We start from the raw sequence: 17,883 nt of genomic DNA on the forward strand, positions 1-17,883 counted from the left end.
CGCTCTCGTCTGTTTCTCTTCCAATCTCAGTTCATCTCTTTGTAAGTCTGTATCTTGGCATTTAGGCCTCTAATTGAGCTGGCATGGTTTGAATACTTCATAAAGCAGGAACAGCAGAGAATCCCGTCATTGTTTTCTGTGTCCTGCGACCAGAGAAAATGGGCAGGGCTGCACTCTCACTCTCTTTCTGTGTGTGTGTGTGTGTCTGTGTGTGTGTGTGTGTGTTTGAGATTAGCCTTAATTCAACATTTTGTGGCAACTAAAGGACATTTTTAAATGCATAGTCCGTGTGTTTGACACGATCGCTGGATCAGAGGATTAAACCGATTAAATCTTTAATTATTGTTTAATTGTTAAAGTAAATTAAACATTAAACCCTCTTTGGTGCCACTGAACATTTGCTGGTTTCCATTATTAACAAGGTGTCTGAGGGGTTTTCCTACTGTCGTGCAAACAAGAAGACACTTTTCACAGGAAAATGGGTTTTTGATACGAATCATCAACCGTTCAAACACAGACGCATCGTCTCCAGAAAGTATTTCTATGGAACAATTCAAATTACCATTTGGATTTAAAAGGAAACAATCCTTCAAAATAATATCTTAAACCTCACATTGGGACCTTTTTTATGTCTTTGTTTATACCATGTTGTGCAGTACTATTTCCCCGCCGCACATAGTAATTAATATCTCTGTATAGCATCCTTTTTATGGGAAAGTTGCTCCCAGCGTGCAACTCTAAATGTATTACCCTCCACTGTCACGGCATTGTTTATTTCTTTCCTCCCGTTCCTGAAAAGTGAAATGAAGCTGCTCTTTTTTCTTTAAAAAAACACATACACATACACAAATACATAATATTAAGAACAAACCCGTGGTCAGCTGCAGTGCTGCTGGGATACAGATCATTAAAGGGGAGTTTGTGGTGTGGTCTCCCCCTCTTTTTTTTTGATGCAGCACACAGTTGTAGCCTAATCTTTGCTGTTCAGTCTCTGTCTGCAAGTATGTGGGAGAGAAAGTAAGTAAGAGAGAGAGGGAGAGAGGGAGGGAGAGAGGAGTTGCTGTACCTGAGAATCCCAATCTTTCATTAAGTTTGGAGAGAGGGAGAAGACAGGAGGAGGAAACTGAAAAGAAGTGCTCTGAGTTCTCCACTTGCAGACAGAAAGAAGAGCCACTGCAGGATGTCCTGCAGGCAGTTAATGTAGCACACACACACACACACACACACACACACACACACACAGAGAGGGAGGGAGAGAGAGCTGATGAAAAAAGCAGTGGCAGCACACATCAGCTCATACAGTAAGATATAGAGAGCCCACATGCATACACACACACACACACACACACACACTTGTACAGCACTGTGTGTGTGTGTGGGTACATGTCTTTGTTCTGTCTGCCTGTCTTCTTGGCACGTAAATCATAATGGATCTCATTATCCAGCTGGGTCTGCTTGGTGGGGCCTGTCTGGCGGGAGATGATAGCTGGATGGCTGAAGGGTTAGACACACACACACACACACAGCATGCATGTTATTTAGCTTGCATTTCTGCTCTGTCGTTATATCTCATTGCTATTCATATAATATCATATTATATCAGCAGGCCAGACAACTACACACACACACCCACGTTCTTGTGCAGTATTCTCACTGAGGACACTCATTCCCTAGCTCCTAACCATGACCCTTAACCTCAACCCTGACACCCTAAACCTGGAAAAGCATCTTAAAGTCGTGAGGCTCAGGCAAAAATGTCCTCACAAAGATATTTTTTGACTTCCATCTATTTGGACGCGCACATGAACACGTGCTCGTCTGCAGCCCGTCCAGACACAATGGACATTAGCGGCTCAGCTTGCCGTCAGACAGAAGGAGAGGTGATGCAGAGGGAGGAAGGATGAAAAATGAAACTTATTGCTCTCTCTGTTTCTTTCCATCCAGTCTGTCACCTGTTTGGAGCGCAGCGGCAGATGTTGGGGTTAGTCCCTCGAGGTGAGCGGTGCTCGTGCTGCCGTCTTTTATTCTTCTTATCGCAGCGCAGTCTCCCAAACGGGACACAAGTGAGTCGTGAATCACGCATGCAGGCCATGCAGAACACGCTTCGCGTTGTGAGTTTGTTTGTGAGTGTAGAGAATAAAAAAAAAAAACACACACACACACACACAAACACACGGCATCTCAGTAAATCACGTTTTGTGAGTCTTGTGCACAAACACATAGCACGAATGCTTGCAGGCGTTTGGTATCCGAGCAGCGCTGGCTCTTATGCTGTGAATACAGGCGGAGCAGTTGGTTGCTCGTAACACGGTTAGGGCCTACACCATTTGTCTGGACATGACCATTACCCAAGCCAATTACTGACTGGTGTACAGGCGACTAGCCAACAGCCTAATGTTTTCCCGTCATGCCTGCCCCCCCCCCCCCCTTATAAATACACACACACACACACACACATAAGCAGGGGGGGGAAATAGACAGAGCGGAAGGATGGAGGGCCTGGGGCAAATCCTCCACCCCACCCCGACTGACTGACTGACTGATACAGCTAATAAACTTTTATTTAAGATAATGTTTTTCTGCTTTCTCTACCCTCCATCCCCCCCCTCCTTCCTTCCCTCTCCTTCCTCCTCCCTTACCCTTCTCTCATTACTCTCCATTTTTACGCCATTTATTTCCACTGTCACCCTCCCTCCCTCCCTCCGTCTCTCTCTCTCTCTCTCTGTTTTTCTGTCTGTGCACCAGAAACGGGACTCATCCAAGCAATCGATGCAGGCGGTCCACCAGCTGAAAGCCCAGTCAGCCGAACAGCACAGCACTCAATCAGTCTGACCAGCAGCGCAAACCAACAGAGGTAGACACATGCCGCATATAGTTCAGCACTGGATCTCAGAAATGAACTCCTTTCATTAACCGTATGCACAAATGCGCAGCAGCAGTGAAAGTGACGTGAATGAGTTTCACACATGAAAACAAAGTCAAATTCATGTTTAAAACGGCACTGGAGCGCCTTGGGCTCGCGTCTCCTCGCCACAGTCAACATGTCTATCTTTGAATATTCTAGGTGCCGTGCTAATTAAACTTCCAGACAAAGCAACTGCTGTGTTTCTCCTCTGTTTATGGCAGCTGAATGGGCTTTGTCTGAGACCACAGTGAGTACGCGTGTGGTTTTCCCTTCGCTGGTTGCCGTGTCAGTATGTGTTGACAGTGGTCACGCGCTGTGCTACCACACCGCGCGGCTTTTTTTCCACTGGTTTACTCGTAGTGTGTGTTCACAGGAGATGCGGTGTGTGTGTGTTTCTGTTATTGTCGTAAAACATGTAAAAAAGGGTTTTAATTGAGCTAGCATTGTAGCAAAAGCTCTGTGGACTATTTGCGACGTTAGAAAATGCTGCCAAGCACGACGCTAATCGGTGTCTTGCTAATCTTGCACCAATAATCCCTTAAAATCAGGAACATTTAGGAAGGAAAATAACTTAATTGTCATATACAACCCCAATTTCGTGGTCAGATGGAGGCCTGCCACAAGAGACCTGACCACATTTGACACAGAGATCATGCAAACTCCAACACAGACCAGGAATCGAAACCCAGTGCTAACGACTGCTAACCACTATGCCACACCAGGTTTGGCTTTGGCTCCCAAGACCTGGGTGAATTCTTTCTGCATCTGCTTTTTTTTTGGTAGCAATGCAAATTTTGGCATAAACAGAAAGACGCACATTCATCTTCCAGCCATTAGCTTAGCCATTAGCTAATTAATACATTTTTTGGTCTAACATCTTATTGATAATAACTTGTTTCCTGAGACTTGAGTGTTATAAAATGTGTATCTATCTATGAAGACAATCCTACATATCTGAGGTTAAAATAGGGTTGTCAGGTGGCGTGGTCAGTCAGTCAGGGAATGCCTCTGCTTGTGTTCTCCCAGCTGAAGCACAGCAGAGATACTGTATGTTTGTTTTGTGAGTGATAACGTAGTTGTTCCAAACACTGTCTATCTCACACTCCCGCCGAGAACCCGAGGTTTAGATATGTCGTGTTTCGTCTGTCGAGCGCACAGCAGCCTGAAGTAGAAGTGCCTCTTTTCCCTCGTTTACCCACTGACCTACAGGTGAACACTCATCCCCATCACCGCGTACACTCCAGTTCTCTCTCCCACTCTCCCCTTCTCTGAACTGCTTTTGATGTCGAATGTGAGAACAGAGAAGATCCGAATCCCCTCTGGCTGAAAAGCGAGAGAATTCTCCCTGTTGTGAAGCAACGTGTGTTTTTATAAGTAGTTTTTCTGTATCTCCACTCTGTGCCTGCACCCTGCATGTTCAGCTGAGCTGGATTTCTTTGAAGTCACCCCTAAGGGTGGATATTGATAGAAAATCTTTGATATGGTATTGATATCTTGACTGCTCCCAACTTTTGAAGGATACTTTTTTTTTTTATACCAATATAAAATAAATAAAAATATGGTAACATTTTTACTTTTTGTCCAGCCTGGTCATCAAAAAACTTTCTGCTTTTACTTTTATTCTGGGCATTCTCACATTTTTGATTAAATTCATCACTTTAGATGTTCTCGACAGTAAATCCAACTGCCGAAGGGTGTAGTCCAGCTACAAAAGAAAAGAATTAGTGATAGTGAATTTGTCCTCTGCATTTAACCCAGTAGTGAACACTCACAAGCCGGGCACAGGAGCAGTGGGCAGCATTTATCTGCACCAGGGGATTAATGGGGAATTGGGTGTCTTTCTCAGGGGCACCACAAACCTTGGCCCATTCCGGGATTAAACCAGTGAGCTTCTAGTTATAAACCCAATTCCTTTTCCTCTTTTCCTCTTGGCCATGTTCTATAGCCCGACTGAACTGTGCTAGGAAAGTTGAGCTACAACTTTCTCTTTTCCTTTTGGAGAAAGACCTCAGTCTCTGGTCATAACTTCTGCAGGCTTCCAGGCCTCGGTATGTTTGGGGCACGAACTGACTTTCCGCCCCACCAGTAGGTGGAGTATTAAGCTCCGCTCGCCAAGCAGAAAAACTATTTAGACAACAGAAGAAGTAGTCGTCAAGGATAGTCATCCAAGCCTCGACTTGGTGACCCTCGAACCAGCTGACACCCTGAATCCCTTGCCCGACAAGGCCTATAAGCTGTGAGCCACTCAAACCAGACGTGACCGAGGGAGCTGTAGCATCGTTCTCTTCTTTCTTTGGTAGGAATGCGTCCTATTCCCTGCGTCCAGACTTGTACCTCCACCCGATGTTGAAGTGGGATACTACAGGACCCTGACACATGAGTATACCAGGGTCCTCGATTTGTGACGTCCAGGGCCATTAGATCCTCACCATACACTGATGATATGAACTCCTTAGGTACCAAAATTTGACAAAATTCGACATCAAGCTAAGTTGATAGTACAGAAGTATTGCAGTTCAACACACACTCATAGCCACACCTCATCAGCACCCCATACAAGTGAGATTCTCCCGTGTGCAGATATGGTCTTATGTGCTTGGACTGTTGGAGCTGTGCTACAGTAACGCGAGACAGACAGTCTTAGTGTTTTTTAATAAGACAAGCGATAACAATAAATCCTACAGGCTAATCACCCACTCGCCACTCTTCTTCTCTTCCAACTCCCCCCCCCCCAAAACCAATGCAGCAATGTAGCATTAGCCTGCCACCGCCGCTGCTGCCGCCTTCAATTACTCTATTCATCATGCGTCTTATCTGGCCGCCGGTTTGATTGAGTGTGCAGTGGGAGGCATCGCAATCCCCACATTCTCTACACGAGTGTGTGCATGTGTGTTGGTAGTGCTGACAGGAATGGGAAAACTGCATTGAGGGATGGGGGGAGGTGAGGTGTGTCTGGGATGTGTTGGGATGTATAGGCGTGCGAGGAGTGGTTGAAATATAGAGAGGGTGAGGGACTGTGTGTGTGTGTGTGTGTGTGTTTGTGCAGGCCACATCTTCAGGAGTGTATAAATCAAACCAGATGATCGTCCCTGACTCTGATCTGCTCTGTCTCAGCAAGAGCATTTCTCTTTTTCCCCCTCCTACTGCCCCTGTACTTCCTTCCTTCCCTCCCCCTTCCCTTCTCCTCCTCCTCCACCTCATCCCCCTTTTCTCCTTCTCTGGAACAGATTTGTCTGGGGGCCCTTGTCCAATCTCCAGCAGTGCCGGGTGTTGGGAGACGGGCGACAAATTTTAATAAGCAACCGGGTGCTGTAATTCAGCGGCCTGGGAGGGAGATTAGGCTGATTGATGCCGGGCTTGCCTAATGGTCCAGCCTACGGCTTCTGGCCCAAATTGGTGGTAATGAAAGTTTTGTGCAAATTGAGATGGAGGAAAATAATGCATCCTCTCATCTTCCCTCACATTCTCTATCTTCATTCCCTCTTTGCACTGCTCTCTCTCTCTCTCTCCCTCTCTCTCTCTCTCGATTTCTTTTTCTGTCACTCGGTTCATTTTCCTCTCCGCTCTCTCGATCTTTTTGACAAGGTGTGTCTTTCTCCCCCGTCTCCCTTTGTCATGTCCTTCTTCCTCTCCTCCCCTCTTTCTGTTCTCCGTCTATTTCCCATTCTCCCCTTCAGGTCTCATTCCCTCCGTCGTTCTTCATACCCTCTTGCCTCGTCATCTCCTATTATTTCCTCTCCGTTCTTGTCTTTTCTTGTTTCACCCAGACACTCCTGAGTCACTTTCTGTCCCCATTTAACACAATCAAGACGGTTATATACGTTTACTCGCACCCTCATTTGCTCTCTCCTCCTCCCTCTCTGTAGGAAGTGTATGTGTGTATGTGTGGAAATGGCTCAGGAGGCGGAGTTGTCTGAGTCACTTTTGTGTTGTCAGGGTAAATTCTGTCTCACTTTACCTCCCTCTTTCTTTTCTACTATTCTTCTTTTCCTTCTCTTTCTCTTGTCTGCTTTTTCTACTCGGATCACTTTCATCATGGCTGCCACTGGCTCCACCTGCTATGCATTATTAGGCTGTGCAGATTTCCAGGAGGTTTTTAAGTGTCTGGCAAACGTATATCAAAGGTTGTATTATTGCAAGCATTTGTCAGAATGTTTCACTATATTAGAAGTTATACCAAGTGAAGCTGGCATAGCTGGTGGTGAAGATATAGCTGTTTTGCACTGAGGTGTCTCAGGTTTAGTAGGTAAATGCATTGCTGCAAGCTTACTTTGAATAAATAATTCAATTTCAATTCAATTCAATTTAGAGAAACCCAACAATTCACACAATGAGCAAACACTAGGCACCAGCTGAGAGAGAAAAAAACTCCCTTTTTAACAAAAGAAGAAATCTCTGACAGAACCAGACTCAAGATGTGCGGCCATCTGCCTAGACAGGTTGGGGTGAAAGGAAAAATGGGGGACAGATAGGGGGGAGAGAAGAGGGAGATCAGGTAGAGACAGAAGAAAGAGACCAGGAGCAGAAATATACAACAATTCTACATCAAGTTATAAGTTAAGTCAGTGATGACATGTTTATAGAACTACGATGTCATTTATATAAGCAGCAGCAGAAATTGTTGATAAAAATTATACTGATATCAACTTTTAATTATAGCATAATAATAATGGTGATGATAATAGTAATAATAATAGCCTCGAAACTGGATCTGGATCCTGCAACCTGCAAGATGAGTGTACAGAGAGAGAGGAAAGGAAGGAAAGAAAAAAAACAAGTTTCTCCCATAGAAACAAACTTTATAAAGATGACTGAAGGGAGAAGATACTGTAACACCAAAACGATATCATTGGTCTTTAGTAGAAACTTCTTGCCCGCGGGCACGCAAAGCTTTAATTTCTCTCCCGAAAAATGGAGCGTCCTTACTGAATATCCTACTTTCTTTATGGGGAAAAAAAGTGATGCCACTTACTTTTGATAGCAAATTTATAAAGTCAATTTGACAAATAAAAGAAAAGAGCATTGCATTTCACAACACAGAAGAGATTTGACTCTTCTTTTTCTTGTCGTAAAAATCTTGTGACACTTATGACACAAACCCTTGGATATAGTCTTGGTGTCACTCGCTGTTAACGCTCTACATCCAAGTCACCAGCAGTGTAAGATGTTGGCACAGGCTTGTTGGCTGCTTGTTGGCTCACTGACACCGATGAGAAGACGACGTGGTGCCACTGGCTGATAGTTGATATTATTATCGAAGTGACGCGGTTGTGCCATAAAATATTCAGCTTTCCAGCCCAAGGGACGGGCAGTGCTAATCCAGCGGTAACAGGAGACTCCAGCACTGTGTGTAGCATTTGATATAACACGTGTTATAAAATCCCCTGAGAATGGGTTTGATGGCGTTGCATTCTCATGAGATTTTGGGGGGCCCTCTAGGAATCGAGCTTATCGCGTGTTATTGGCTCGTCCTGTGTTGTCGCACATTTTCCGCGCGTGTGTGTGTGGGTGTGTACGCCGCGTTAGCCAGCTATCCAGCTCTAATTCCACAGCAACAGTGGAACTGTCTTCAGGCACTTTTTTAGTCCCATTTTCTTTTAACTCCTACACACATCTCTCTACTCGTCACATATATATATATATATATATATATATATATATATATATATGTACACACATTTCTTTTTTTGTTTTCTTGCAAAAGGACGATGCCGACTTGTCCTCCTCCTCTCTTGCTGCCACCTTGAGTTATGCACTGATCTATCATTAATAGCTTCATTAGCATTTTCCCTCTGAGGTGCTGGTGTATGTAGTTCAAACCACGCCGTGAATGCTCGTATCATTTAGCAAGTGAAAATCCCGAGTTCCTTCTTTCCTGTAAGAAATAATGCACCAGTACAACACTCCCTCCTCTGCAGCCCTTTAAGGCCTCCTATAAAGTGTGTTTCCTGTAAAAAAAAAAAAAAAAAATGCAATATTCTGGTCAATTGTGAAGAAGAGGAAAATTCAATTCAAACCTTATATACACTCCATCCAAGGCTGCAGGAGAAAGCATAGAGAGAAAATCAGTTTTTGATGCTCAACAGCAACAGTGCGGCAGATCTGAGCAGCTGAGCCTGCAGATGAGTGGCAGTCGCCTGTGAAGTTTATCTTGGCGAGAGGCGGCCCCCTTGTTGATTGCTCACCAGAGTCTGTGGTTGAAATCCCAGGGAACACAATATATAAGCTTGCCACTAGAGTCTCAACAACTGTCTGGAAGTCAGTTGTGTTGCGGTGCTGGTGTTGGTAATTTCAGATTGGATGTGGCCTCTTTCCTCAGGAGCTGTTACTGGCTTTGTAAGGTTCACACTCGGCTGGCCAGAGTGGTTTTGTCGGAGTTGATTGTTTATTTTTCTTTTGGAGAGAGAGAGGGAGGGAGAGGGAGGGAGAGGGAGGGAGGTTTGTATGTATGAGATGGATGACGGAAACATGGAATGCGGTTTGGACCGTAAACTCGTGGGAATTTTTATTTCCTGGTTTCCTTTTTACAGTTTTAACTTGCTCAAAATGTGCAGTGGTCAGGCGTGCAGTAATTTGGCTCCGTTGGGCGCGTTGCACAAGTTTCTCTGCAGGCCATTATGCTGGGCCATTTCTTGGAGAGAGGCACTGAGACGAGGCCATTTTAATAAATAAACTCTTAAGAGAGTGGGGAACAATGGATAATGCTTGGCTGCGTCCTCCCGTGCTGTTTTCTCTTCTGACTTTGCCTGGCTGGATTTTGATTCCAGTGCAGTTTGTTTGAAGGTTTTTGTTTTTGTTTTTGTTTTTTTTGAAGAAATGGAGAGATTATAGATAATCTACTTCACATAATATGGGCCAGTACATGGGCAATAATGCAAGAAACCAAGAGCATATGAGCCGTTCTCCACCCACCTCATAGTTACATGGTGGATGATGCTGGGAGATATTAGATGGGCTGATGGAGTGCTTTGATGTTCAAGTTCCCCTTCATATGATAGTGGGATATGTCTTTAAGTATGGGGGGGGGGGGGGAGGGGCTGCAAAGAAGTGAAACAGCTTAGGGGGGAAAAATGAGGGTTGTATGGTGGAGGAGGGAAGGAGCCGGGGCGCGGTGCTGATGGGAAAGAGACAAATGGCGTGCCAGTGTCAGAAGTGGTCATATACCGAGGAAAGAGTAGTGGAGAATGAGAGGGAGGATGGAAGGAGGGCTTGACTGATTAACCTGTTTACCTCCCTGAAAATGCTCCAGGCGCCATTCTGATTAAAGTTCAGTCTTTCATCTATCATCGCCGTGGCCGGCTCGAACCCTCAGAGATGCCGATACCAAACACTGTCAAAACCATGGAGCCTCCAGCCTGAGCCACCAACACCAACGCCACCGCCGTCACTCCCTCCAACAGCAAACCTCACGGTCTCAACCAACACCCTCGTTCGCATCTCATCCTTCCTCGTTATCTCTCGATTTTCCAGAAACCTACCTCCTCGTGTTTCTTTCTTTCTCCCTGCGGAGTTTGTGTGTGTGCCACTCTGTATCTACTCCTCCCTCTTCACTCCTATAAGCTTCTTGCTCTTAAGACTTCACTGGGAACAGTACTTGTGTGTGTGTGTGTGTGTGTGTCTCAGTCTGTTTCCTCCAGTGACAGGCTTTACCAACTCAAGGCTTTTAGCACCTCCAGCATAATGCGATTACACCCGTTTGGGGATGTGATATTGTCAGCGGCTTTCTATAAATATCCCTCCAGTTGCAGGCGCACAGCAGCACTGCGAGTGGACTGGAAACAATGACAGGCAAATGCAGCGCTGCACACAATGTTCTGGCCACTCAAGCACAAATGTTAGCCCTTTAAAAGCTTTTTGCCACGTCACAAATCAAGTGTATGTGAGGCCAGCAGCCAGATGGGGAAAGTGGATGACATGGGGCCGGCAATTGGCGCTAAAGTGAAGGTCGTGCAGGTGCAGCAGAGATGTGCAACAAACACAACAATGTCAGAATAAGAGCAAATACCCAGAGTTGTACACTTAGTGGTTGGGCTCAAGTGACAAAAGTAATTATAATTCTCAGGAGAAAAGAAAAAAGCTGGCGTGATTACACCCAATGGGCATGGGTGCGACAACAAACCATAAAGACTTTACATGGGACATTGCTGTTCATTACCCTTTCCCACCGCATCGTCAACATTGACTATTTTTAACCATAACCATAACCGCTCCCTAACCTATCCAAGTGAATATTATTGTAATCATAACGAGAAAGCTCCACTAACTTTTATGTAGTGCTAATTATAACCCGCAGGCTCATATTTATATTAAATATGAATGTACAGCAGATGTTATAAAGATTCCCCCCAAACATTTTCTGGTCGCAGCCCAGTGAGAGTGTGTATTACACATTTTATTGGTGGAAATCCAAATATTTGGGTGTAGGTTTTGGGCTCCACCAGCTCTGTTGGAAACTTGTGCTGATGTCCAGCCGCTTGTGTGAAAGTGTAAAACGTTGGCCGTCGCAACTGCAGCACATTCTCTCTCAGAGCTGATCTGGTTTGGACCCCTCCCTCCTCCCTCCGCTTCTCATTGATGGCGGAGAATGAGGTCAGTGCAGTGTTTGATGGTGCTTTTCGCCATCCTCACAATCCTTTATTTCGAAACGGCTTCTTCTTTTGTTTGTTTTCTCGGCCTTTGTTTTCTTTACCATCCGTGACTTGTCTCTGTGTCAGGGCGAGCTGACTGAAAACACATGGCACTCGGGCCTCGGTGTTGTCAGTCAGACCAAAACATCGAAAACACAACCGCTGAAATTGCGCTTACTCAGTTTTTCCAAAACGCCAAGGTTTGTTTGGCATTTTTAACAGTTTATAGTGTAAGGAATGAATTTGATTTATGCCGCCCCCCAAAAGCAACGAGTAATGAAGCCCTGTCGGAGGTTGCGTAACGCATAATTATAAACAGCGTTGTGAAATGAAAATGTTCAATTCGTATTTGTCTTAGGACCTGATGGGAAACACTTGGATTTGTCTGTTTTGTTTCACTACACAAACATAAATAAACATGTGGCCTGTTGTGTGGCTGTTGTCCCACACACAGATCTGCACACATCTGTGTACACAAAATTAGCTGCTGTTATGGGTCTACACGGAGCCCAGGCCTGGGGGCAAAGTGGTGAAGGTTCAGGTGATTCTGCTGCAGCTCAGACAGCTTATATGGTCTTGCAGCGGCCTGTGATGGACTGATTTAATCCTACTGATGGCGCTCATAAGACACAGGAAGAGGGATAGATGTGTGTACACACACACACACAGAGTCACCCTTCAGTCATACATGTGGACATAACCGTGTGTGTGTGTGTGTGTGTGTGTGAAAAAGAGAGGTCAGAAGGGCTAACACAGTACCCTGGCTGTTCTCAAGGTTAATATGAGAGTGACAGCAGCTGCTGTTAGTGGCCTTCAGATGGCTTCCACCCCCCCCCCCCACCCCCCATCCGTGGTGCCGATTCATCGCGATAGCAGCAGTGCATTAAGATGTAACGGCCTCACTCCCGGGTGTCACTCGGCCCACTTTAGACGACGCCTACCTCATACCTTTTGCATTTCCTATTAACTCCTATTGTCTACTAAGAGGATAGGTGTTTCGCTCCCATGTGTTGCTCGCCGCTTCCTCTCTCCGATGTCATTATTTCATGTCGCCCCGGTTGTCTTGCTAATTGAAATACCTCTGACATTGCCTGTACGGTCCATTAAGGGGGGGGGGGACACGAGTGTCACCAGTGCTTTAGGGTTAGCTCATTCACTTATGTGGAGAAGAAAAAAAAAACATCCAAGAAGCATGTTGAAGTCTCGCCCAAACCGTCCAAACCTCATTTACATTTTAATTCAAAGACATTAAGCAGATGCTCTTATCAAGCGCAGGTTGATGTTAAGCGTCTTGCTCAAGGACCTTAGGTGAGGAGCGTTGCGCAGTTAAATGAAAACAGTCATTTTCTATTGTTTTTTTTTTCATGCTTAATAGTCACGTTTTATTTTTAGCTTCAATTTAAAAAAAAAAAAAAAAAAGGAAAAAGTCCCAGTGCTGTCATTTTTAGCAGAGCCTTGATGGGGAAAGAGGAAGATAGCGACTTTAAAGGAATTAGAAAATAGTAGGGAAGTTAAAAAAGCATTTACACCCAACCATAAAATGTTTTTAAGCTTTATTTAACGTCTTCGTATGGATTGCTGTTGCCGTGATCACACAGTTCAGTCGAAACAATAACACAAGACCTCGTCTGTCTCGACGTCTCGTGGCTTCTGTGGCGGAATGAAACGCCGTCGATTCGCGACGACTGCTCGTCGCAGGGAAAAAAATAGAAGAACAAACTGGCTAAAAAAGAATATTTCCTTCCTCACTGTGATGTTTCATAGGGGGTTCCCAGGCACGGGTAAAAGCGGCTGTTTATTTGAAGTATTCCCATATTTGAAGTCATTTTTTTCACATTATACCATTAAAATACAAGCACGATAAGTGTGGTTTGGCAGAGAGTGTGGATGGCAGTGGGCGGGGCCGACGCCCGGGCCTACATGAAGAATGATGATGTTGTTGACTCACTGTCGGCCGGATGCCAATCAATCAATTAACCAATCAATAGTCATCTGGTGAGCGCCTGAGGACTCTTGGGAAAATCTCCCTGAAACACTCAAATCAATTACTTTTTGCCACAGCCACAGGCTCACACTCACACACACACACACACACACAGGTGCACACACACATTTATACACTTATACTCACGCAGGCCTACATGTAAAAGTCACTGCCTCCCCTCCTCTCTCCCACATGTCCAGACAGACGCGCAGGCATCAGATTGCAGTGCCATGGGAAAAAGAAAAATGAGTAAATTCTGTCTCTCTTCCCTCATTCCTCATCCCCTCCTCTTCTCTCCCTCCCTCCCTCCCTCTCCCTCTCTCTCTCTCTCTCCAGTCTAATGGAAAGCAGCATACCCTGGCTGCCGTCAGCAGCTATATCCAGCTACACTATAACACTGTTAATAGATAGGCCTGGCAGCTTATGGAGCCCATGCATTTTTAAATGTGAGTTTTATGACTCCTGGAGAGGAGAGGAGAGGAGAGAGGAGAGGAGAGGAGAGGGAGGAATATGCTTCATATTTGTTCCCTGAGTGTGTGTCTCAAAAGAGACAAAGAGAACCCCCGGCAGCTTCTACAGGTTTAAGTGTTCAGTATTTAGTGAGAACTACTCCTACGACCCCTGGCTCTCTTAAACCCTGGAGTAATTAACATCAGTGGTAAAAACCCTGTGTTTGTTGTCCTGCTATTTCAAATATCTGCCGTCTCTTATTGCGCTAAGACATGCATGCGACCAACTTTCACTCGCATCGTTCTAATCCAACAGTGCCAAAACGACAAAGCCGAGACACAAGGTCACTCTGGCCGTGAACCCTGTTATTAAACAGGATATAGCTGCTGAGTCCAGCTGTTGTTTTTACATTTTTATATTGTCTCAGATGCCCCCCCCCCCCGTATGCCACGTGGATTAATATACATACAAATATGACACTTAGATATACAGTCTATGCATTTGCCTAATGTATCCTCGTAATCTTGCAGCTTTAGATTTGTGCAAATCTCATTCACACACAATGCGTGTCGTTAACATGCATGCGTGTCCTACAGAGGTCACGCATTGTTGACCTCCAGTGTGTAGCTTATCTAGGACTGCCCTGACCCACAAACCCCTGCTTCCACTAACAACATACACACACGCACGCATAAACAAACACACAGCACAGCATCCAGCAGCACTCTCATCTCACTGTTCTCCACATGCTGCTTTTGTTGGCGCGCTTGTCTCGCTCACGGCACCAGCAGGAAGCTACAGAGTTATACATCCCCCCCCCCCCCCCCCAGGGGGAGAATCACATGTAGAGAGAGAGGGAGCCCAGTTTAATTCACACCAGTAAACCACAACACCCCAGCAGTGTCATGCCATGTTGACATGTGGGTACAAGCCGGGCTGCTGCAGAATTCCTGCACTGTGCCGAGGCCCGTGTGTTTGAGAGGCGATATCTGTGTCCTGCAGGAGCTCGTTGTACTGTTTGATTGTGGTGCTTTCCATTTGTGGTGAGAATTCACGAGATCCTGGTCGGAATGTGCCCCTCAGGTTGGATTTCCAACTCGGGGAAAGTCGACCTCACAATAAGCAACAGCCACACTACAGCTGATCATTCACACACTGCAATGAGCTTATATTATGAAGTCTTCACTACATATAATTATTACCTTTTTAATATAAATGGAACGGAACGGGCAAAAGTAGAAGAAGTGAATCACAGCCTTTGGCATCAATTTGAAAACAGTTCATTGAGAAAAGTCGTCATTTTTTAAAGTCTGATTTTAGTCAGACTAAGACAACAATTTGGTTTTCTTAATGTCATGTAATCATATTAGTCACACTAAAATGGAGCTAGCTAGTCTAGTCTAGTCGGACTAACGATTCATAGTCCGATTACTCCTGCATGTATACGCTTAGTCGGACTGGAGTTGGACTTGGTGTTCTGTGCATGCACCAAAATGAACTCTGTGGTCTACGGAGGTGAAGTCAGACATACGCGGCCAATAATCGGACTCTGCAAGTTGTCCGGTTGCCTGTCTTAGTCAGACTACGGAGTGTCTTAGTCAGACTATGGAGTGACACGCATGCAGCCAGAGGAACACATTTGAAGCATAACTCCTTCCTTGCATGTGTGTGTTTATTAATAATAATAATAATAATAATAATAATAATAGTAACACGGCTGTTATCAGCTGTGCTGCCTGGAGGAATCACAGACTGTCCTTTCAAGAGGGCACACCCGCTCTGAGGAACAGGGCTCGTCTGATCCTCCGACAGGCCAGTGGCGGCATAAACAGGAAGAGGCCCTGCACTTGAGTACGTCATTCGCTCTCGTGTCATTGGATCCTCTGTGTTGAAATGTGCCGAAGTGTTTCGCATAACATTGTTAGGCCGATTTCCTGAGGAGGTACACTGAAGGTGACACACACATACACACACACACACACACACACAAGCACAGTTGATTAGTGTGAGTTGGCTGCAAACATCCTTTTTCGAGTGCAGTCGTGCTGTGCTTTCCCTCATGAGGATGGAGAGCGATGTTAATGTCCTGGTGGAGGTGTGCGCTCCTATCTTCTTCTGCTTATGCCTATACAACACGACTGTGTTTTTACAGTAGTTATTAGTGCGGCGTCCTTAGAAGAATAGCTGCACAAACCTGTGTGTGTGTCAGCTGATGGGGGTTGTTGAGTCTCCTGGAGTTCTGGACTTCATTTGCGCTGGGCCTCTCCCTCTAACTGGAACAAGGTTTAGGCAAACACACACACACACACACACAAGTATGGGCAAACTCAGCTCCGTGTCCATGTGCAGAACTCTGTATTGTTCTTATTGTATTTGCTGCACTCTCAAATACTCTTTCTCTTTCTTCCAGTACTTACTGGTACATGACTGACAATGGAGGCTGTCCTTCGTTTTCATATGAAGGACTCCATCCTAAATGTCCTAAAGGTTTTATGGTTATGTCCTCTATTATCTGTATTAATTATAACATGATGATGAATGTCCCCCTGTCCTTAAGAATGTACCTCTCTGTGTTATTGTCATTGATATAAAATGGGCATGGCGATGAAGGTCTAGTGCTTTTGCTGCTGTAGAGACAGCGTGCTGGCAAACACTGGAATGAATGAGTTGTATAGTTGTTCAGACGAGAGGAGATCGTCCACAAGAAGACAAGTTCCACAATGAGTCGACTGTTTTGTTGCATTTCCAGTGCATTGAATGTGCTTGTTGCAGGTTTAATTTGATTAATTATGTTCATTTCTCAAGCCAATTACCTTGGTTTTTTAATTATATTTATTTCACAATTAAAACTCTCAACCTGTCTTTTAGATATGTTTAAAAAAAAATGTAAAAAAATCGCTCTATAGTTCTTAGCGGAAAATTTACTAGAAATTTTCACCACTGCCTCTAAGGCAGAGATCTCAAACTCGCGGCCCGAGGGCCACACACGGCCCCCCAATCAATTTAATATCAAGTTATTTCTGTATGTTTTTTTATTTATTTTGCACCGTATATACGTTGATATTGTGAACAATTTGTTGTTCCATATGAAAACAAGACACTTTTATTTTGAAATGACGCGAAGTATAAGCATATATGCTGTCATTTTTATATCTTTTTCTCAAAGAGTTGACCAAATGGTTAAAAAATCTTAATAATGTTCGTCCGACATCCAACTTGCACTTTTAAAGTAAGTTTTTAGAGAAAGTTTAATGAACTCCAAAGACATATTTGAGAAGAACCAGTCTGGTTTCTGGGCTAATCACAGAAGTGGACTTCATGGCACTAATCAAGGTTGTAAATGAGCTCGGTTGTAATCTTGACATGAAAAGAATTGCAGTATTAAAAGTGCCGCCTTTGATAATGTTGATTCTCTTAGATAGACTTCAGACTCCTGGTCGGTTTAACTGGTTCGAGCTGATGCCTGTAACGTCTATTTAGTATCAAGTGTAAGCAGAACTGAGGGGTTTGCTGGGCACGCTGATCGTACACAGGCTATTTATTTAGGACAAAGGGCACACAGGCCTTGATTGTGCTACATCATCATCGTCATCAGCCATGGACTCTGAGGTTTTGTCAGAGGGATTATTAAAGCGGGTAAGTGGAGGACCTAAGGAAACGAGAGCTTGTAGTAGGACAGTATACCAGAGGGCTGACGGAGTGGAAGCAGTGTGTGAGTGTCAGGGAAAGAATAACATGCACTGCAGACCCCAGACCGCAGGAGGCACGACTGCTTTACCGCCGCCAAACCTCAGGCTTTTCTCAGGCTTTTCTCAGGCTTTTCTCAGGCTCTTCTCAGGCTCCATGTTCTGTTTGCTGTCGCATTGTTTCTCATTTAGTCTCCCTGCACCTTCTCTGTGTGCTCGTCTCTTCCTCAC

At 44.9% G+C, this 17,883-nt stretch overlaps 1 protein-coding gene across 2 annotated transcripts in view; it reads left to right on the plus strand.

The window, feature by feature from the left end:
* Positions 1 to 17,883, plus strand: part of raraa (retinoic acid receptor, alpha a) — a 124,589-nt gene that overhangs the window by 19,044 nt on the left and 87,662 nt on the right. The window contains exons 1-2 of one of the 2 annotated variants that reach the window (XM_058620640.1): positions 1,975 to 1,995; positions 2,746 to 2,854. The exons of the other annotated variant lie outside the window; for it this stretch is intronic. The gene's annotated coding sequence lies outside the window, so the exon portion shown is untranslated. Of the gene's footprint in view, positions 1 to 1,974; positions 1,996 to 2,745; positions 2,855 to 17,883 lie in introns of those variants that run through there. 2 annotated transcript variants of the gene reach the window in all.

Source organism: Solea solea, chromosome 21 (genome assembly GCF_958295425.1).
Source record: "Solea solea chromosome 21, fSolSol10.1, whole genome shotgun sequence".
Classification (NCBI taxonomy): Eukaryota; Metazoa; Chordata; class Actinopteri; order Pleuronectiformes; family Soleidae; genus Solea; species Solea solea.